The sequence below is a fragment of the Bidens hawaiensis genome, unplaced genomic scaffold (genome assembly GCF_021521415.1).
Source record: "Bidens hawaiensis isolate Kalapana, Puna unplaced genomic scaffold, B.hawaiensis_p1.1 tig00026075_1, whole genome shotgun sequence".
Taxonomy (NCBI): domain Eukaryota; kingdom Viridiplantae; phylum Streptophyta; class Magnoliopsida; order Asterales; family Asteraceae; genus Bidens; species Bidens hawaiensis.
The window spans coordinates 87,493-111,230 of NW_027494200.1; the positions used below are offsets into that span (position 1 = coordinate 87,493).

General features: G+C 35.4%; 2 pseudogenes across 1 annotated transcript; both read left to right on the forward strand.

Annotated features, from left to right (window-relative positions):
- The first annotated feature begins 2,289 nt into the window (after positions 1-2,289).
- LOC143572862 (putative serine/threonine-protein kinase PBL3) lies at positions 2,290-6,091 on the forward strand (annotated as a pseudogene).
- A 5,417-nt stretch (positions 6,092-11,508) lies between these two features.
- On the forward strand, positions 11,509-17,336 carry LOC143572860 (heparanase-like protein 3; annotated as a pseudogene). The gene is made up of 9 exons (XR_013142331.1): positions 11,509-11,740; positions 13,094-13,130; positions 13,218-13,401; positions 13,489-13,637; positions 14,604-14,834; positions 15,130-15,319; positions 15,875-16,000; positions 16,082-16,220; positions 16,608-17,336. The product of XR_013142331.1 is annotated as a heparanase-like protein 3 (transcript).
- Positions 17,337-23,738: the final 6,402 nt, after the last annotated feature.

Here is a 23,738-nt window from a genome sequence, read left to right on the forward strand (position 1 = left end):
ACAGAAAGAGTTAAAGAAGCATTCTTGTTAAAAGGATTTGTATCAAATTTGGGAGTCAACTTGGATGATATGATAGTGTTTTGTGATAATCATGGGGTTGTTCAATTGTCTAAGAACAATATGTTACATGATAGTTCAAAACACAAATGTTAAAATGCAGGTCAATAATAAAGAAGTTAAAAGTGTTGCTGGTGAAAACATAGGAAAATCCTGCAGATATGTTTACCAAAACCCTTTTGGGGTCTAAATTGGAGTATTGTGTCAAGATGTTGGGGGCTTGGTTAAAGTTAATTGTGACTTTAGGTGAACAATTGTTAAGCTAAAGTCATAATTGTAACAAATCAACTCAGTCAATAATGTTGGAGAATCTAAAATGTTAAGTCATGAAAGCTAAAGTTGTTATGTATTGATAACACAAAGAATTATAACTTTGGGTTTCAGGTGACTAATAGATGGAAATGTAGGGACTACTTTTGCCTAATTACTTTCTAAAGTTTGTTAACAGTTGCTATATGGGGAATTGGGGATTAGGGATTTGATATAACCTAATTATATCAATTGGATAGGTGACTTCTTGATTTTGTAATCCCTTTTGTTTTCGTTTCGTTCTTTTAGTCGTCGTTGTTAATAAAGCTTTCGGTCACGCCAATTTCATCGTTTCTTTGTTGTTTTAATAATAGTCTTGACTAATAAGTTAGGGTTAGTCTATATAAACCGAGTTATATTTCTTGATTAATAAACGCTTGAGAGTTATCCAATATAGTTTGCCAATAGTTTTGTCTTTGACGTTGAATTCACCACTTGATCATTGAGCAAATGATCCACCACATAATAAACAGTTCGGAAGTTCAGTATGTGTCAAAATGGTCATCGAATAAACATTGTTCACTAAACTGAATTGTGCTTTTTTGGTTCACGGTTTGTTTAACATTGTGAATGTCCCAACCCCTAGAAGATTCGTGAAATGTGACTTTGTACACCCAAATATTCCTCGAATTACAAGGGTGTTTACTTTAGTTTTTCATATAATTTGTGGTATGTGTTATGGATATGGGGACTCCAATGTAAGGGTGAAAATTAACAAAATCATATATTATCCTTACAATTTGGGTATATATTAGGTACTATACAGTGAGTGCTCAAAATCAGAGGTGTAGTTTATTGTTCTCTAAAATTTTCTCTATTACACAGAACCCAAGTGGTGTTGTTTTATATGTTTTCTTTATTTTTTTCTCTATATCATGTAAAAAGTAGATGTATACTATAGACGCTTCAATATGAATGCTCTCTAATATTTTAACAAAACAAAAATGAGGAAATACTAGCTTTTAAATAATTACAATAAGTAAAATAATTACAAACATATTCTATTTTGGCATACTCAAATTTAGATAACCGATCAGGATGTATAGAAACTGTTGGTGATGAAAGGAAGACAATGTTCGGCTAAGGTTACAGAGCTTATGTTAGTGTGAGGCGCAAGTGTTAATGGGATGATGACAATGTTCCAGAAATAATCGGTTACGCATATAACTAGAAATAAAAGCAAAAAAAAGTGTCCGTTGACATTTTATTCAAGACTCGGTCATAAGTTCACCTACCATATAGTTGAAACTGGCTTTCTTGAATCTCCTTGAAATAGTCACCTCCTGCTCCATTTGTTGTATCTAAAATACTAAGAAGGATAGTGATCTCTGCAACAAGAGAGGACGAAAAGTCATCTAAATGACATCAACACATTCATGTCGACTTTTCTCTCTTGCAGAAATTCAATCGGCAACCAATAACTTTGATGATGAACTTGTAATTGGACATGGTGGATATGGAAAGGTATACAAAGGTCAAATTTCGGGCGAAGAAGGTGGTCATGTTGTAGCCATTAAACGGTTGGATTCTACGTCCGATCAAGGAGAACTTGAGTTTAGGGCAGCAATTGACATGCTTTCAACGTTGCGCCACTGTCACTTGGTGTCTCTCATTGGTTATTGTCATGAAAATGAGGAGATGATCCTTGTTTATGAATATATGCCGAATGGAACCCTTTACCAACATCTACACAAAGCTAATGATCCTTTGAATTGGTTGACACGGCTCAAGATAGCCATAGGTGCCGCACGTGGTTTGGACTACCTTCACACCGGTGTAGGCACCCAACATGGAGTCATACATCGTGACGTGAAAACTTCAAACATTTTGTTAGACGAGAACTGGGCAGCGATGATTTCTGATTTTGGGTTGTCTAAAACCGGCCTAATCAACCAATTGATTTCGTGTGTTGATGCAAGTGTATTTCTATACTAGAAAATTAACAAGGAAAACAGATGTGTACGCATTTGGGGTTGTATTGTTTGAATTACTATCAGGAAGGCTTCCAGTAGACGAAAGCCATGGGGAGGAGCAATGTAGTTTGGTAAGGTGGGCTCAAAAATGTGTAAAGGAAAGAAAATTAGATCAGATGGTTGATTCTAATATCAAGGGAACAATTTCTCCCAAATGTTTAAGACGGTTCGCTCAAATCGCAGATCGCTGTGTGCACAGTGTTTTGAAAGAACGGCCTACCATGACTGAGGTAGTGGCCTCTCTGCAGGCTTTACTGGAACTACAGGAAAAATCTAACCATTCTGCCGAATCATCGGGCAAAATAGGTTTAACTTGAAAGATTCATAGGTATTTTGTTTTCGGGACAAAACCAATCTCAGGTATTTATTCACAAACATTTCCTCAGTGTTGTATATGTATTGTTTTGTCTTTGCAACTATTTAGATCTCTTATAAGAAATGCATTCTGTGATACAATACCCATTTTACTCGTGCAGCCTTTCATTGATTTTTCAAACTCATCAAAATCATTAGTCCCACTAATCTTTCACAAATAGGAATTCACATGTTAATATTTTTTCTTCACTCTTAAGTATTTGACTGTTTTTTGTTCCCATTTTTTCAGACCAAAGTGGAACAAGTTCCCTAAACATCCTTGAAAACAACATTGTTCAACATGAGTTGGCAACCAAAGACATAAAAATGTTCACAGATGATGAACTGGAACTTGGTACCAGGATTGGAAATGAAATGCTCTTAGACCAAAGTGGAACAAGTTTACCAAAGAGCTTAAAAAGCAACATGAATGAACATGAAGAATTAGCGACTGGAGATCTAAAAGTGTTTGCATATGATGAATTGAAACTTGCTACGAGGAACTTCGTAAATGACACATTCTTGGGTGAGGGGAGGTATGGAAAGGTTTACAAAGGTTGGGTTGATAATATTAACTTGTCCATTGCTGTTAAGAAACTTCACTGCTACAAACTTGTAAGTCCTAAAATGCAGTTTGATCTGAAATTCTTATGAGCCTTAGGTGCTGTTTGTTTTTGCAGACATAAACTGTCTGCAAGCTGATTTCATCTGTTTTCATGTCTGCAACTGAAGATGTGGTCTGAAGATCTGCAAGCTGAAAATATAAGACTGTTTGTTTTTATAAGCTGATACTGTCTGCATAACTGTCAAACTTATCTCACAAGATAGAAGTCATTTATTCAAGTTACATCTAGTTTTTAGTCTTTGCTTGCCATGCCGATTTGGTTTTGGTGGGTGGTGGAAGGTGGTGGTGGTGGATGGTGGTAGTGGCGGCGGACGGTGGGTAGTGGCGGTGGATGGTGGTGGTGGACAATGGGTGGTGGTGATGGATGGTTTTGGTTGGTGGTGGACGGTGGTGGTGATGGATGGTGGTGGTGGTGGGTGATGGATGGTGGTGGTGGCGGTGATGGATGGTGGTGGTGGTGATGGATGGTGGTGGTGATGGATGGTGGGTGGTGGACGGTGGTGGTGATGGATGGTGGTGGTGGTGGCGGACGGTGGTGGTGATGGATGGTGGGTGGTGGACGGTGGTGGTGATGGATGGTGGGTGGTGGACGGTGGTGGTGGCGGTGATGGATGGTGGTGGTGGTGGCGGTGATGGATGGTGGTGGTGGTGGGTGATGGATGGTGGTGGTGGCGGTGATGGATGGTGGTGGTGGTGGCGGACGGTGGTGGTGATGGATGGTGGGTGGTGGACGGTGGTGGTGATGGATGGTGGGTGGTGGACGGTGGTGGTGGCGGTGGATGGTGGTGGACGGTGGCGGCGGGGTACGGGGGTGGTGGTGGCGGCGTACGGTGGGTGGTGGTGTTGGCGGACGGTGGTAGGAGCAGTGGATGAGAGGGTGGCTGCAAAGGTTTTTTTGTGAAGATGTTTTAAGCAAGATTTCCTTGCTTTTCTTTTAAGATGAAAGAAGATAACTTCAGATCTGTTTTAAGAAAAAAAACAAACAGTCTTCAAGGGTAATGTCTGCGCGCCTGCAGACATTAGCTCCCTTGAAGATGTTTGAAGAAAAAACAAACACCCCCTTAAATGTAATTATCATGATGACTAATAAATGCAGTTTTCTACGAGAATTTTGAAAGAATTTTATCATCCAAACCTTGTTAAGATCATAGGATACTGCTTGGAAGGTGAACAACTCTTCCTTGTCTATGAATTCATGCCTAAAGGAAACTATAAATATCTCCTTCATAGTGGTAATCTGAATAAGAAACTTCAGACAAACCAAACTTATTTTTCACTAAATATAATGCAGTTTTAATTAGGCAGATGAATTTTATGGGTTGTAGGAGCTGTTGCAGGACTTCCTCTGGTTACAAAGGTGAAGATTGTAGTAGGAATTGCTCGAGGGATTGTATTCTTGCAAAATCAACAATTTAATCCAGTGTGGCCGATTTTGACAATGATAGCTAGTGAATCCCACCTTCATAGACATAGGATATTGCTGGATGAGGTATAACACGAGTTCTTAAGATACCATTAAAAAATAGGGGCGCTATGATCTACAATACGATTCATGATATTCATTCTCCTATAAATCCCATATCAGGTTGTTGGGTTAATTCCCGAATTTGGTCTCCAAAGTCGATAGGCTAAGTCCATTCCTTAAGCAAGCTGACTTAATGGGTTAGGGTAAATATTAATTTAATTGCATGTTCACCAAGTTTGGGTGAACTATTATATGATCATCAATTTAGGGTCAAGATAAGAGAGATGTTAGGGTTTTTGAGTTATATTTCCAAGTATAATAAAAATGAGTTACATTTGTTTTAATATCAATTCAATCAGGAAAACTATGGTCTTATTTATATGTTTTATCTAATAACTAATAACAATTAACATTTTGACTAAATACTTTGATTTACAAACTCTTTACCCAACATAACATAAACACACAAAGGAACTTAAAGATTTATGCATTTGTTGTCCTAGTTTACTACTCCCTCCGTCCCAATTTAAATGTCCTAGTTTGACTTTTCAAGTCTTTCTTTTGCAAATTTTCAAGTCTTTCCTTTTTCAAGTCTTAAGTACATTATTTTTCTAGAGTCAAAGACTACTAACAAGTGAATGTTCGTCAACTGAAAAACTCGAAATAATAAAATAAAGGTTGTCTGAAAAAAGAATATTTGCTGTATATATAGAATAATATGTTATACTTAAGCTTTCATGTCTATATGAGCAACTATCAACAACTAGCGAGACTCCGGATATGATTCCCAACCAATATTCCAAAATAGCATGGTTTAGTACTATGCTATTTTTGGAGTTATATATTTTATGGCACCTCTTTCTGGTTTTAACCTGTGCTCAAAACATAAATTTGCAGGATTTTACTCCAAAGCTTTCGGAATATGACGTTAGTTGGATAGTAAATGGTGAATTAATCAGAGCCTTTCCAGATTTTGAGGGGATAAAGTTAGTGCTACAGAGCAATCTCTCTGGTTTTAAAGTGATTTCCGTGGAGGTTCTAACAGGGGAACGTATCTGTAAATTAAGTAGAGCAGCAAGAATTAATCGTCTATTCAGCGAATGTGGTAAGGAGTCCTTGGATCGTATTGCACAGTTATGTTTTGAAATGTGCAATGACGTGGATTGCGAATCAAAGCTGCTAATAATGTTGAAGGAGCATCAAGAATTGATACAGGAGAGATTGGAGAGTTGGTTGGATGATTCACATAAACTAGAGGTTGTGGTATCAAGTTCCAAAAATGGCACGAGTGTGTTTCTTGATAACTAAAATTGATGGATGAGATCATCGGGAAGTTAAATACTTATAACGCGAACTTAATACTTACGAAAAAAATGTTAAGGCTCAAGAAAAGAAGTCTTGAAGAGAGCCATGACATAGTGTTGTCCACATATCATAACAACAATCTGTTCAGGAAAGATACAATTCGTCACGAGGCAATTGGCGTAAGGAAAAGTTCATAAATGAAGGAGATGAAAACCTTAAGACGATACCTTTAGCTAGACAGCAAAGAATGGATATGAATGCTTCACAAAATAAGTATAAGAGGCAACAGCTAAAGCAAATGGTAGAATTCTAGGAAGAACTTAACCATGGTAAAATGCTACAATGACCAGAAGTTTGGACATCATACGGTTGGGATTTTTACCCATGGAAAAGCAATATTCTATTTTATTCTATATGGGTTCTATTAGTATTATTTAATAATAAGAAAAAGAAAAAAAAGGTATTATTATTCTTATATGAATGTTCACGGATGAACATAAAATGAGAATTGGTTTTTTTTGTTTGTGTGTTTTGATCAAAACCTTAGGTGTTGTTTGTTTTTGAAGATAAAAATTGTCTACAATATGATTTCATCTGATTTAATGTCTGTAACTGAAGATGTGGTCCGAAGGTCTGCAATATGAAAATATAATATTGTTTGTTTTATAAACCGGATATCGTCTGCATAAGCTGAAACTTAGTAACCTATTATATATATCACAATAGATAGAAGTCATTTAACGTTTGTAGACTACTAAAATAATTGGTAGTGGTGTATGGAATATGGAAGTGGGTGGTGGTGTACGAACTATGGAAGTGGGTCGTGGTTGACGATTGGTGGTAGACGATGGTGGTAGGCGGTGAACGGTGGTGATGGACGGTTATGGTGAGTGGTGGACGATGGTAGTGGACGGTGATGGTGGCTAATGGTGGGTAGTGGTGGTGATGGACGGTGGTGGTGGGTGGTGGACTGTGGTGGTGGTGGTGGACGGTGGTTGTGGCCGGCGGTGGGGATGACCGGTGGTAGTGGTGTTGGATGGTGGTGGCGTGTGGTGGTGGTGATTGCAAACAACGGGTGGTGGTAGTGGGTTTTGGTCGACGGTTGGTGGTGGTGGTGGGTGGTTGACGGCGGTGAATCCCGAGTTCTCATAATCGACCTTGTACATTTACTTAGCGTATTCGTACTTCTCTTTTTCTTTATTAGGCTTTATCATCAACGCGTGAATCCCGTATTCTTAATATTCTCATTCACCTTTGTTCGTCTATTGAGGTGAGTACCACATTCCCCTATTTTACTCGTTTTCTACGTTTTGTAGACATATGCGTCAACATATTATTTCTCATTTATATATATAATCAAACTGCAACTATTGTCTTATGTGTTAACAATTTTATACCATACTTGTTATGTGCTTATCGTGAATCGCATTCGGAGAGGTCCAACATAATCATACGATAGTCGTCATAGCTTCGTGCTTTTCGACATCTCATTTATCTTTGCTCATTTGTTGAATTGTTTATCTCATTTGACTTGTTGCAATACTTATATCTTATATATTATATTTACATTAAACTGGTATGTTGCTCACTCAACCTTCTGTTAACAAATCTACTTTATTTCAACGCATATACAAGTCATCGTGTGATGTGAAGTTAGTTTAAGTTTGGAATATCACTTAAGGAATAATGTTAGAGAAATTAAATGAGACAATTGTTTATGGTTTTTTTTTTGCACTATTTGTATTTGTTTGGATATTGTATGGAATATCTGTTTTATTTGAATTTAATAAATAGATATTGAAATTTTCAATATTGTATAATAGTACCTTGAGAACTGTGGGCAATCAGCTCACGCCCCGATATTTCCGCCGTAGGTTGGTGTGTGACACAATTGGAACTATTCCGGATTCATTTTTCTATGCATACATGCCAATGCCTCTACAGACAATTCATGGATGATGTATCCAAGATTCGTACAACTATTGCTGGATGATCTGATGCCCGAGGTGCCAAAGAAAGATTGATTATGATGATGAAAGGGTTGACTTGCCACAATTGGAACCTCATCATGCAAATATAGTAAGATAGATTGTCTTTGGTACCATGTTGAGCAAGACCAGAAGTAGATTTCAATACAAGGGTAAAGTTCGGCCTGTTTGCTGAGACCAAACTTAATGTTGAAGATTCAGGTGATGATGAACAGAGTGTGGAAGAGTTGGATGATGAAGAGACATATACGGAGTCTGTGGCTGAGAAGGTTGAGAAGAAGAAGGTTGTAAGTGTCACACCCCAACCTAAGGCAGAAATGTCGGGACGCGAATTTTGGTTCACAGCTCATAAGGTACTATCATGCAATTGAAATGCAACAATATCAAATTAATTAATTTAAAATTAATGATCCTAAGAGAACCCTTTGCAAATTGAGAACTTTGAGAACCATTTTGGACCACTAAAAACACCTTTAAAAAAATATTTAAAAAATCATAAAACAAAAAATAATAAAATTTTTAAAAGGTAAAAAAACCAAAATTCTTATATTTCATTCCGGTTTCATAAAAAAAATAAATAAATAAAACGTCGTATTATACACATATGTATAATTTTATATAATCTTTAGTTACGTAATAAACACATATGTACAGTATCATTAATCTTAAATTATACATATGTGTACAAAAAAACATGTAAATGTACATATATGTATATATTATACATATGTGTATATAATTTTGCTAAACCGAGTTTTTTTATAAAACCGGGATGATAAAATAAAAAATTTGGTTTTTTTACTTTTTTGATTTTTGTGTTTTTTTTATTTTATGATTTTTTTTTTATTTTTTTGTGATACAAAATGGTTCTCATAGTTCTTAATTTCAAAAAAGTTCTCTCATATTCCTGATCCTATATATATATATATATATATATATATATATATATATATATAGGAGGGTTATCCTAAACATAAGTAGTTTCCTAGGAAGACTAAGAATAAATCATAGCCATTGGATCATGTTAATCAATGGTTGAGATTAAAAATCACCAATAACCGACATAGTTTCCTAGAATTACTCTTTAATCATTATAACCGACATAGTTTCCTAGAATTGTTCTTTCACCATCATTTGTAATGTCAAATGTCAAAAAATTGTTGGTTCTTGCCATTCCTAGGAAATTCCTTATTCTTATTTGAACTCTTTTATATATATATATATATATATATATATATATATATATATATATATATAGGGTAAGGATCTTAAGAGAAACCTTTCGAAATTGAGAACTTTGTGTCCGGATTGCTCGCTAACTTTAACCGATTGATTGACCAAATATATATTTAACGGGTTTTGCCACTTTGATATCATAAGTCACGATTTTTGGCCTTACACCGTCTTTTGGTTGCTCAAAGGCTAAAACCCAATACATTTACAAACCGACCTGCACCGAGCTCGAGCTTGAAATAATAACCCATGTTCCGAGATCTAGCTTTAAAAAAAGAATGCAAAACGAACCGATCTCGGTCTTCTCTATGCTACACTCCTAATTGCATAAAACTAAAAATATGTAAAACTTAAACTTGTATTATTAACAATAGATAGATAATAACAAGAAAAGCCTAATAATATAAACACATTGAATCCAACCTAGCATTGCAGCTAACAAATAACTTAAATCAAGAACTTCATAAATGAACCTTCAAATGATAATAAAAGTGAAGATCGGTGTTCTTTAGAGAAATAATTTTGGGTATAAATAAAGAGAAGAAACATGTTATTACGTTAGTGGTGGGTTTTGAAAATATATCCAAATATTGTTATTTTGAAAAAAACAGTTGTCCTAATTTAGTTTTTACAATAAAAAATTAGTTACTTTTTTTATTTTGAAAAAACAATAGTCCTAGAATTCGATCTTTAAAACAGAGCTTTTCTAACCACACCGGAGGTGTGATTAGAAAACCGCCTTAATCGTCACTTATAGGTCTATCCTTGGCATATAGATGTTTTTTAAAAAGACGTGTTGTTTTGTCTTTTGTCTAACCGTGACTTATAGCTCTATATGTGGCATATGCGTTTTTTTATAAAAAGACGTGTTTTCTTGTCTTTTATATGTTTAATGTTTATTTTAGTTTCAATTTAATTTTATTTATTTTGATTATTGTTTTTTATTTTGTTGTTTTATTAAAAAAAGATTTTTTTATTGTTGATTTTCTTTATCAAGAATTAAACAAATTATAACGAAGCGATGTAAATAAACGATATATATACACACACCACCATTACAACAAGTTTCTATAAATAATAACAAAATGTAGAAATCTATCTAAATGGCAGCGTCACTAGCGTGCTAACAGGCGTGCTTAAATCTTAGGATTATGTGATGATAAAAAACACAAAAAACCATCACGTTCTGACCATGAAGCGAGCTCATCAAGCATTAGGCGCGGTCACGAGGACAACGACGACGTTGTACAATAAAAAACACAAAAACCACACTATTACTACGCGTTTGTACAAATATATATATATATATGACAACGTCATCAGCGTATTAACAAACGATGATTAAATTTTAGGATTTACGTGAAAATAAAAAGTACAAAAAACCACCTCCACGTTCTGACCATGAAGCAAGCACACCAAATGTTAGGCGCGGCCGCGAGGATGACGATAGACCGACATTCAGATGAAGGTTTGATAGCGACGACGGCGAAGATGACATTTGTGACACTGCCATTAATATATATATATATATATATATATATATATGTTATTATATGTACAAACTCGTTGTAATGGTTGAGTGTATGTATATATCGTTTATTTACATTTTTTCGTTATAATTTTTGATAAAGAAAATCAACAAAAAAAATCTTTTTTAATAAAACATTAAGATAAAAAACAATAATTAAAATAAATAAAATTAAATTAAACATAAAAAGAAAAAAAAAACATTTTTTTAGAAAATACTCTTATACGCCACAGATAAAGCTATCCATGGCTTATAAGGGAGTGTGAGGTGTTGTTAGTAAGACCCTTAAAAAAATGCTAGCAAATAAATAAATAAATAATGTAACGGGACAATAACAAAAACACCACTAAAAGAATACACCTTTTAGTTCCATCCTAGATTCGCTTGAAAGTTGAAACATAAACCTGAACAACACATCATCGTTTTCCCCTACATGCAGCAGCAATCTTTGTACACTTTCCATAAGCAAAGCACAAACAACACACCACATGGCCCCACCAACCGCCCCCACCCCCAATCTTTAAATTCTGCATCAAAAACCACAACCCAAACACCAAAGTCTTCAAAAATAAAATCTTTTACCTTCTTTTCTTCAATAGTAAAAAGAAAGAACCCTTAAAAGTTTCATCTTTTGGGTTCTTGACAAATTGCCATTAAACAAAATTTTGTAAATGAGTTATATGTTAATGCAAAAGGGTGTGTGTTTATGGGTGGTGTTATTGGTTAGTTTTATAAGCTTCATTTTTGTATGCAAGAAGTGAAAATGGGAGGGTTTTGATCGATGGGAAGAGTAGGATTGCAGAGACAGATAGTGAATATATATGTGCAACAATGGATTGGTGGCCACCTGAGAAGTGTGATTATGCTACTTGTAGCTGGGATCATTCTTCACTCCTCAATGTGGTAAGTGGTAACTTTCCTATTGGTTATTTGTTTAAGATTAAATCATATTATTTCTATAAAGAATTTCTATAATGTAATACTATGTGTTTCTGTTGTTTAAAGATGTGCAATTTTTATGATTTATTTAAACATCGCCATTACATATGGAAATGGAAGGCAAATGAACAACAAGCTGCACCACAACCTTTTTATTCTTGTCCTAATTAGAAATGAAAAACAACATATTTTACTTAAACAATGCCGTTACAGTTTGTTTAAGTGTTGGTACTTGTTTTTATAAAATTATATAATGTGGTTTTAGAAATGAAATTAAGATATCAAATCAAATTTTATTAAAAAATAAAATACATGAAAGAGTATTATTGCAAATCATCATCATCATCGTCATCGTACTCGGTATATCCCATCAATAGCAAAACTATGGTAGGGTCTGAGGAAGGTAAAATGTAGACAGCCTTACCTCTACCCCACGGGGATAGAGAGACTGCTTCCGGTGAGACCCCCAGCTCGATAGTATTATAGCAAATAGTTATAGGAATTATATTTGATATTTATTAATTACAAAAATAATATGAAATCATTAAAAATTAACTTTTGTTGTTTCTTTTTTTTCACATTAATTCACAAAACTAGAACACCATTCACATTTTACACTCGTTATTACCCTACATCTTGAAAATGAAGGAAAATATAGTTTTTCACTTATTTAGCTTCTACACTCTGACCGTTTTACATAATAGTAACTCTCTATATACATAGGGTAACTATTTATCATTCTATGTAATTATATGAATGGTAGAAAGTATTAAAGTAACAATAAAATAAGTATTTGTCAACAAGATATGGACATAATCAGAGAATGAGATGTACAATGTTTTTATTTTTTTTATAAATATATAGAAAAAGATGAAGAATGGGTTGTGAGTGCTCTAATCACAATTGTTAGAATGCTGATCTACTATGTGTTTATTTTATTTGAATTGAAATATGCTCTCATATATCATGTCCTACTTCCACTATATGAGTGGTAATTAATTATGTTGTCTACGGTATTAGCCTACAACATAAGTAAGATAAATATGTAATACAAAAGTAAGACGTACAACATATCCAATTCAATCCAGGCTCTTATGATTTATATTGATTTGTCTTTAGATGTTTATTAGTGTTTCAATCCAGGCTATATTAAATATATATTCAATCCAGGCTATATTAAATATATGTTTGTTTCTCTAACCCTATTGTTATGTAAACTATAATAATTAGTCAATGAAACTATTTATGTTTAGTAGAAATAGTTAGTAACAAAAAGTAGTCTAATTAAGGGGACATTTCTAATCTTGCTCTATACAGGATCTTAAAAACAAAATTTTCAAGAATGCCATCAAAGGTGAACTTTTTAATTTCTTCGAATATCATACAATTCTTCTGATCAACTCGATCTAAAATAAGTTGTGCTTTTTTAAATATTTTGTAGCTTTTTTTCCATTAAAGATCAGATTAGGAGGCACTTTACAAGATAGAGTGATCTACCAAACCAAAAATCACCATAAACCATGTAACCCTTTCATGAAGAACACCACTGAATTATTTGGCTTCACCAACGGTTGCTTGCCTTTATCCAGATGGGATGAACTCAATAGATTCTTCCAAGAAACAAGGTAACCGAATCAAGCAATTGTTTCTGTTAATATGTTTTTTTTGGTGTGTATGTTTATAGGACTTTAAATGTTTTTCTTTACATTCAGGACCATGGTTACGTTTGGATTGAACGTTCTCATGGGAAAGACAGTGCTAGCCGATGGTTCTACCATTGGAGCTTGGGACTCGACCAATGCTGAAGCTTTAATGCGTTACACGGTTAAAAAGAATTACACAATCTATGGTTGGGAGCTTGGTAGGTGAACACATCCCTTTGAAAGTGTACACATTTCCTTTTTAGGTTGTCTCATTATAAATGTCCACTTTCAAAATTTATCTTTAAAATTTCCATGTTTACCCTTGCACAAAAACAATCATTCACTTTCTTAAATTTTGTCTTTTTATATATGTCAAGGGCATTATAGTCATTTATTAAGCAAAAAAGGCAATCATTCAAATTTTCTTAAATTTTGTGTTTTTCAAACAATGACACTTGTAGAGGGACGGAGGGAGTATTAGTTACTCCAAATGATTAGTTTACGTAGGAATGATACAGGCTTGTTAGATTAGGTCATTGGGATCAAGCTGATCATATACACCCTTGAGCTACAAAATTTAAGCCATATGGCCACACTGGGGTCAAGTAGCTAGTTAAATGTGTCAGCTAGGCTAGGTTAGGCTAGGCTTGGCTCAAGAAACTATGCTTGAGCTTGATGCATGTTGGCAACGTGTGTCTCACGAGCCTATCAGCCAATCATTTCACCCAAAATACAGGTGACAAAATGGGCTGGCTAGATAATAGTAATATACCAAAGGGCTTATAGCCTAGTGGTATCAAGGTGCATTATAGTTATATATGCCCATCTCTATGAGGTTGAGGTAGTTATATATGCCCCTCTCTATGAGGTTGAGGTTTCGAATCTCATGGATGACAATAATGTATATTTTGGAGTAAGATTAGAGGGGTGTGTCATGTGTGTCGTTATAAATAAAAAAGAAAAAAAATGACAATAGTCAAAATGGATTTTTGAAAAGGTCAACTTGACTTTTGACCCATTTAACCATTCTTTTTTTTAGCGAAGCCTCTTTAGTCGACCCATTTGACTTGTTTTAATCATAAATAACCAAACTTGATCTACTACGAATCAATGATTTGAAACTTAAAATCTTCATCTTTCATCAATATGTACCATCATAATTAATTTGCAATTTACACTAATAGAGAATGAATTAAGTGGAAATGGAATTGGAGCGAGTATATCAGCATCACAGTACGCCCACGACACAATGACGCTCCACAAAATGGTGCACCGTCTTTACAAGGCTATCGAACCTAAGCCACTAATCATCGCACCCGGAGGTTTCTTTGATCAAAACTGGTTCATGAAATTTTTAAACAGCACTTCAAAGACCCTCAACGTGGTATCTCACCACATATATAGTCTCGGCTCAGGTAACTATTCTTCAAAGCAACTCAAACTTCAAGGGTGTTCGATAACCATTTATAATTAGTGTTTCACATTAATTTATAATATAATTCAAATTTGTCTAGAAACACAATTATCTTATTGTATAAGCAGTAAAACTTTATACGAGCACTAGCTATTTCCTACATGTTGTTTTATCACAATTTATTATCCGATGCTAATGATTCATTATTGTGTTATCTATTACAAAAAACATATCCAAACACCCCTAAGGTGATCAAATTGCCAACGTTCACATTTTTACACTATTATTCTTATCAGGGGTGGATCGAAACCTAACCGAAAGAATTCTTGATCCATCTTATCTTGATGAGGCGGGGAAAACATTCAAGCAACTTGAATCCACAATCAACTCTTCTTCAAGTTTAGCATCTGCTTGGGTTAGTGAGGCTGGTGGGGCTTATAATAGTGGCCAGAATCTTGTTACTAATGCATTTGTGTTCAGTTTCTGGTAAGCTTCCTCAAGAATGTACATTATATATAGTAATAACTAAAATATCAAAAGAAATGAAACCGAGAAGAGTGTTGAATATCAATGCACATGGTACAAGCATCAATGGATATAGGGGACAACTAAAAATGCTAAAGTAACTGAAAAACTGACATCCAACCGAAATAATCGAACTTCACCCAAAATTGACGGTTTGGTTTTATGTTTTATTCAAAAACTGAATTTTGGTTATGTTTCGGTTTTATGTGTACCAAAACCGATGGACCGAACCATAAAAATGAACTGACTATTGTAACCGAATTAAATTTTTTATCCCAAAATTTTGGTTTTATGTTTCGGCTTAAATTCTTTCTTTTGGTCCATTCTTTTATCCCAAAATTTTAAACCCAAATGACAAAACCGAACCCCGAACCGAGTCCATTATAAAAGCCAAAAACAGAACTCAAAGGTTTTCAAAAACCTAAAAACCGAATGCGCAACGTACCAGTCAAAGGTCATGATACAAGTTGTGAATGCATGACGCACCGGTTAAAATTGGCATTTTTACTAATGCAGGTACTTGGATCAGCTAGGGATGTCATCTATCTACGACACAAAAACATACTGCAGGCAAACTTTGATAGGAGGAAACTATGGCTTACTTAATACCACTACCTTTAAACCAAATCCAGACTACTACAGGTTCATAACTCAACTATTACTTTTTCAGGTCAAACCATTGAATGATCATAACCCAAATAGATTCTGTTCATTTTTTACCAGTGCGCTTCTTTGGCATCGGTTAATGGGGAGTAAAGTTCTATCCACAAGATTTTTGGGCACCAAGAAAATACGCGCTTATGTACATTGTGCCAAAAAAATCGGTAAGTTCATCACAAAATAGAGGTGACGACCTCAATCAGTTATGTATAAACATGTTGGTTTGGGTTGTGTTTTATATCTAAGGTATAAAATAACCAAAATAAAAATAAATTAATATTAAAAGCAGTAACGACAACAATATAAATAGTAATAATAATACTAATAATAGTTAGCCAGAAATGTTAAATTACTAACTAATGTAATAATAGAGTTCCGTAGTTGTAGCCAAGACAGCAATTTTTATCAACCCACCTTGCAAATTGTAGGTGCAAGGCTCAGGTTAATGGGTTGAAACATTTCAAGTAATACTCAGTTTAAAAAAAATTAGATTATTATTTTAATGGTATCATTTATGTACTCACATTTAACACATTTGTTATTTAAAAAAATGGACCGAATTGTGACATTTTGATATTATATATTGCAGAAAGGAATAACAATACTATTGATGAATCTAAACAACACCACCAGCGTTAATGTAAAACTGTCGGTCAATAGTATTTGGAGGCTACACAAACACAGATCTCATACACACCATCAGTATAAAACAAAGCTTTCTCATTCAGAGTCAAAACATACAGAGATGAGCGGAACAAGAAAACGAACACGAGAAGAATATCATTTGACAGCAAAAGATGGAAACCTGGATAATAAAGTGATGATGTTAAATGGCAAAGAATTGCGAGTAAATTCAAAGGGTGAGATACCTTCATTGGAACCGTTATATGTGAATTCTTCAAAGCCGATAATTGTACATCCTTATTCTATTGTATTTGCACATATCCCACATTTTGCATTGTATGCCTGCAACAGTTAGGTAGGAAAATGCATGGAGTCGATAATTTGTTCCGATTTGGATATAGAATTTTATAGAGGATTGATCATAAAAATGTAAGGACATATATCATATATGTGCACAGAAAAGAAATATAAATGAAATTTTCAAATCAAGATTTATGGGATGTTCATAGAAAAGTTATCATTAATCAGAGAAGTTCGTCATTGACCTTCTAGTCCAATGGCATGGAGGTAGGGGTGTTAAACGGGTCAACCCGATCAGGTTTTGGGTTATTCGGGATTTACAAAAAAAGAAACTAACCTGCAACACGACCCGATTAAGGTTCGGTTAGTCGGGTAGGGTTACTCTAAATTAGACCCTCATTGCTTAGTTGCATGAGTGCCGAAAAGATTTTTTCTAAAAACTAACCCGAAACCCGACCCTATTAAAAATTCGGGTCAGATTAATACTTTTTGACTCTATTTAACCCAACCCTAACTAACTTATTGTGTTCAGGGTCGGGCTAGTCAGGTTCGGGCATTGTGGATAACGCAAACTCATTTTAAACAATTAATTTGGATAATTCGTGCCCATTTTAGAAAAACAAATAAACAACTGGATTATCGACAATTTGAAAACTCTTCAATATTCATCATCCATCATGAGAGTCCAGATGGGGAGCAGTTAAACAATCATCCTAGACTGGTTGTGACTCGTAATTACATGGTTAGGATGACATCATTTAAAACAGTTAATGTTCTATTTACATTTGTGTTATCAAAATTTCTAAAATGGTATAGTTCTTTCTTTTTGTGAAACCGTAGTATAGAAATTGCCACATATTACAATACATAAGCTAAAACTAACCCAAGACCTGATTCATCGCGAGACTTGCTATAACCGAGCCCAAAGCCCTACCTCACGAGAAAATAATTTTAGTTAATTTAGTTTGGAATTATAATATTAATGTCTAGATATTAAAATTTATTTATTTGCCAAGAAATTTATTATTTAGTTTATTTTTTAGAAATGTTGTAGAGTATAATCTATTGATGGATTATGGGGAAAGATTTCCGTCAATACATGAATCTTTAAAACTTATTTTCTCGGAATCACACTACATGAAAGTCATTTAGTCAATTTCTGATTAGATGTGAAAATTCCCACATGTGCATTTAGTCGAAACTGATTCAATACAGCCACATAATCACCAGTTTAAACAAACATAATTATTTAATTCATGCACTCATCATTAATTCTGAATTGATTGTAAGTATAACATGCATAATTGTGAAGCTAATTTGTGTATCATGATACCAAACACATACAATATAAGTCGCTTTATTGTGCCATTAAAACAGAAAAGAGTAGCGATACAGCGTGGTAAAAAATAAATAAATATATTACAGAATTTTGATTTACCATTTTCACCGAATAAGAGTGTACGAAGATATTAGATGTAGCTATCATGACAGAGATACTCATGTAACATGAGTCATGTTATTCACAGCTCTACCCGGTAGAAGGCGCCACTAATCAATTCTGTCATGGATGTAAAACCATTCGACTCAAGTTGCTCCCTGGACACATAAATACGCAGATCTTTCAATTGATAAATGCTCTGTGGAAGACGACCTATGCCTGTACCATCTATATCTAACACTTTCAAACATCTTAAACTCCCAAATTCCTCTGGCAATTTCTTAATTTTATCACAAAAGCCGAGCTGTAAACATTTTAAACATTTCATCTTACATATGTTGTCTGGAACATCTAGTAACGATTTGCACATCCATATGATTAAGTTCTCTAAAAACTCTAATCTGCATATATTCTCGGGTAACTGCTCAAGAAGCAAACACTTAAAAAGTTTGAGTGATTTTAGATGTTTCAACATACAAATGTTATCCGGAAGATGTTAAATGCTTTAAATCACCAAGTGTTGCTAAAATATACACGAGGTTTTCACAAATGCATGGACCAAAAGAAAGAAGTTTCTCAAAATTTCCACTCCACGAGCATCTAGGTTCATCATATTCAAAGTCAAACCAAAACTTTGGCAAATTAAGTCTAGGATGCAGCCGGCATACATTTTTGCAACTTACATTTATTGTTACTGTAACTATAGAATCAAGAACTGCTGATCTATGCTTTTGGTCATAGATATTATATATTTTTACAGATGACTACACAAATTATTTATGGACCTACCCGATAGCTCACAAATCACAAGTTTTCACCACCTTTACTACATTCTATAAGCAAATTAAAACTCAATTCGAAAGAATAATTAAATCCTTACAATGTGATAACGACATCGAATATATTAACAACAATTTTAAACACTTTTCTAATGAGAAAGGCGTGTTGTTTCGTCTATCTTGTCCGCACACGTCGTCCCAGAACGGCAAGGCAGAACGCAAAATCCACACTATAAATAACACCATTCGCACCCTCCTAGCCCACGCTTCACTCCCTCCAAATCTATGGCACTATGCCCTGACATAGCTACCTACATACTCAACATCCTACTGAATAAAATCCATAAATACCAAACCCCTACCAAACTTCTTTATAACCGCTCTCCCACATACGACCACCTGACGCATGTTCGGATGTCTCTACTGCCCACTCTTTCCCCACTACAATCCACAAAATCACTAATCGCTCCACTTCGTGTGTTTTCCTTGGCTACCCATCCAACCATCGAGGCTTTAAATGTTTCAATCTCTAAATGAATCAACTCATAATCTCTCGACACATTGTGTTCGACGAGACAATCTTTGCTTCTGCCCATTCTTCCTCACCTACTTCCACGTATGACTTTCTAGATCACCCAATACATCCCTTATACTGGCCCCATATCCAACACCCATCTACCCCACATATTCCACACCAAAATCCATCTCTCCAACCCACGGTTCAAACCCCACCATCTTCCCAAACCACCTCGGCACAAACTCCCACCCCAAACACCTCGGCCCAATCAACTACAAACTCGCAGCCCTCAAACACCTCTCCACCCACCTAAAATACCTCACACTCACAACCCACTACGCCTTCACCCCCTCCCACATCCACTACCGATACACACAACTCCTATCCACCTTCACAACCCGTTCGAACGATGCGGACTCGAGCCTGGGACAGTATCTCGAAACCTAAAATACTATTTAACCTACATGCCATATCTCCCGTTCCCATTCCAAAAAACCCAATCCACGCATTGTCCATACCAGAATGGTCAAATAACATGACTAAGGAATATAATGCCCTTATTGTAAATGAGACTTGGGAATTAGTTCCGAGACACCCAATCATGTATGTCATTCGAAGCATGTGGTTATTTAAGCACAAATTTATATCAGACGGTACACTAGAATGCTATAAAGCCCGTCTAGTGTGTGGTGGACGGTTACAACAGGTGGGTGTGGGTTGTGGGGAAACATTCAGTCCGGTAGTTAAGTCGGCTACTACTCGGGTTGTGTTAACTTTGGCACTCGCACAGTCTTGGCATGTTCATCAGTTGGATGTTACCAACGCATTTTTACATGGCACCCTTCATGAGACTGTTTACATGTACCAACCTATAGGGTTTCACAACGAAAATTTTCCCAATCATGTTTGTCGGCTAAAGAAATAATTATATGGCTTAAAACGGGCACCGCGAGCTTGATATCAACAGTTCTGGTGCGAGCTTGATACCAACGGTTCATAAATTATGTGCTAACTTTGGGTTTTTCTCAAAGAAAGTGTGACAACTCTTTGTTCACCCTACATCATCACACTCATACGGCGTATCTTCTCCTGTACGTGGATGATATTCTCATTGTCACCTCTAATGATAGTCTTCGGGAACACCTAATGGCGGGTCTTGCAAAATAATTTGCGATGAAAGATCTCGGCTGGTTAATTACTTTCTAGGTATTCATGTCTCTCGATCTGGAGACAATATGTTCTTATCTCAACATGTGTATTCCATGAACATTATTCAACAGGCAGGTATGCGTACATGCAAACTGGTTGCTACACCGATTGACACCAACACGAAACTATGTGACTCATTGGGAATAAACGATACGTTTTGTGATAATTGCATCCGGCCAAGTTTACCGGATTGCATTTTCTAATAAGTTCAATAAAAACCCAAAGCTGTTTTAAGCTTATACATTGTGATATATGGGGAAGGTACAAAACTCCTTCACTCACAGGTGCCAACTATTTTTTAACAATAGTTGATGGTTTTAGTTGGTCTGTGTGGGTATTCCTTTTAAAACACAAGTCTGAGGTGAGTGATTGTTTAATTGGTTTTCACAAAATGATTAAGACGCGGTTAATAAAATAATCAAAGAATTAGAAGTGATAATGTAGGTAAATTTACCTCGAACAGAAAGCTCAACTTTTACACCGAACATGGTATTCTCTTGGAGACCACTTGCCCACATACCTAGCAACAAAACACAGTGGTGGAGCAAAAACAACGTCATATTTTTGAAACAACAGGGGATATGAAATTTGAAGCTAAGTTGCCCACACCTTTTTGGGGAGAATGCATTATGACGGCAACATGCATTATAAATCGACTTCCTTCAGAAGTCATTGAAAACAAAACCTCTTATGAGATCATTTATTGACAAAAACCAGATTATGAATATTTTAAGGTTTTTGGGTATCTTGCTTATTATCGTAGCACTGAAACGAGGTGTGGGGGGGGGGAAGTTTGAGGAACGGGGGAGACTGATAGTATTTTGGGTTACCCACGGGGTACTAAGGTTTACAAGATTTATGATGTAAAGAATGGAAAAATGATTGTGCTAGAGATATGAGGTTTGTTGAAAACACATTTCCTTATGATCCACACATTGACCAAAAGGAAGATGAAGAACTAGAAATTTTTGAGTTCCAACGTGGTATTATGATGATCAAAATCCACACGGAAACACAGCCAATATACATGAAGAGAATGGGCCAGAACCAGATAACCCAAACAATGACATGAATAAGAATATACATGAAGGTGATGCCATGAAAAATGATACAAACTATGAAAATTAGCCACAAAATGATAGGCCAGGCAGAACCCATGCCCAAACTAAAGACATTATGCAAGCCAAAGTGCCCGAACCCACGAGCCAAACAGAAACAGAAATAGGACATGAAGAGCCTACCAAAGAAAAACGAGTTAGAACTCGTCCTGCTCGACTAAATTATTATTTTGTGAATCTCCCACCATCTATCGATCAAGCTTTACCTCAACAGTCCTCTATGGTATATCCTATTGCCAAATTTATTTCTTATGATAAAATTTTAAATTCACATAAAGCCTTTATAACGGCCATCAGTTTAAATGACGAGCCAAAGAATTTTAAGAAAGTTGTTTAAGATGAAAATTGGATAGAGGCAGCGAAGAAATAAATAAAGGCAGTTGAGACTAATGGTACTTGGACCCTTGAGGGTTTACCGGAGGGAAAACAAGCTATAGATTCAAAGTGGGTGTACAAATTAAGACACAAAACAAATGGGGAAATAGAAAGACACAAAGAAAGGTTAGTAGCAAAATGTTTTACTCAAATGGTAGGAATTGACTTTCAATACACCTTTGCCCCCGTGGCAAAACTTGTCACTGTTCATACACTATTGTCTATTACAATAAAGAAGAATATGATAATTCATCAGTTGGATGTCAATAATGCATTTTTGCATGGTGAATTGCACGAAGATATTTACATGAAGATCCCACAAGGTTATGATAACGAGAAAGAAACAAAGGTTTGCAAGCTAAAGAAATCACTCTATGGGCTGAAACAGACATTCAGGAATTGGTATCAGAAGTTTACATCGGCTTTGCTTGAGTTTGACTTTGAACAATCTAAACCTGATCATTCAATTTTTATATTTAAAAGAGGAAGTACATTTGTGGCAGCTCTTATTTATGTAGATGATGTTATATTAGTGGGTAACAACTCAAAGAAAATTTAAGAAACAAAGAGTTTTATTGATAGAAAATTCAGCATTAAAGACCTTGGTGATCTGAAATACTTTCTAGGAATCGAAGTAGCACAGACAAAAGATGGTTTTGTCCTTAGTCCAAAAAAGTATGTAATGGACATTTTAGAAGATAGTGGTATGTTGGGCTGTAAACCAAGTGTTTTTCCTATGGAACAGAACACCAAACTTCGTAGGGATGATGAAGAAGTGCGCGTTGATGCCGACAAGTATAGACGATGAATGAGTCGACTTCTCTATTTATAAGTGACCAGACCTGATATTACTTATTCTGTGAACGTTCTTAGTTTGTTCGTTGCTGATCTGAGACAAAATAATACGGAAGCAGCTATAAGAGTTCCCAGATACTTGAAGTCTACTCCTGATCAAGGTATTTTACTTCCATATTTTTGCGGGGTGAATCTCATTGGGTATACCAATTCGGATTAGCTTGGGTGTCAAGATACAAGACGGTCACGAACCGGTTATGTTTTACTTCTAGGAGGGGCTCCTATTTCTTGGAAATCAAAAAAACAATCTGTTGTATCTAGGTCTTCCAACGAAGCTGAGTATCAGGCTATGGCATCGACAGTTAGTTAAGTTTTATGGGTTCGATGGCTCTTGAAACATTTGGATGTCCCCTAGACCGGTCCGACACAATTATTCTGTGATAATATAGCTGTCAAACATATAGCAAATAATCCAGTTTTTCATGAACGCACGAAGCATGTCGAAATGAATTGTTATTTTGTCAGAGTACACATGGAGTCAAAGGATATTAAGTCGTTACACATT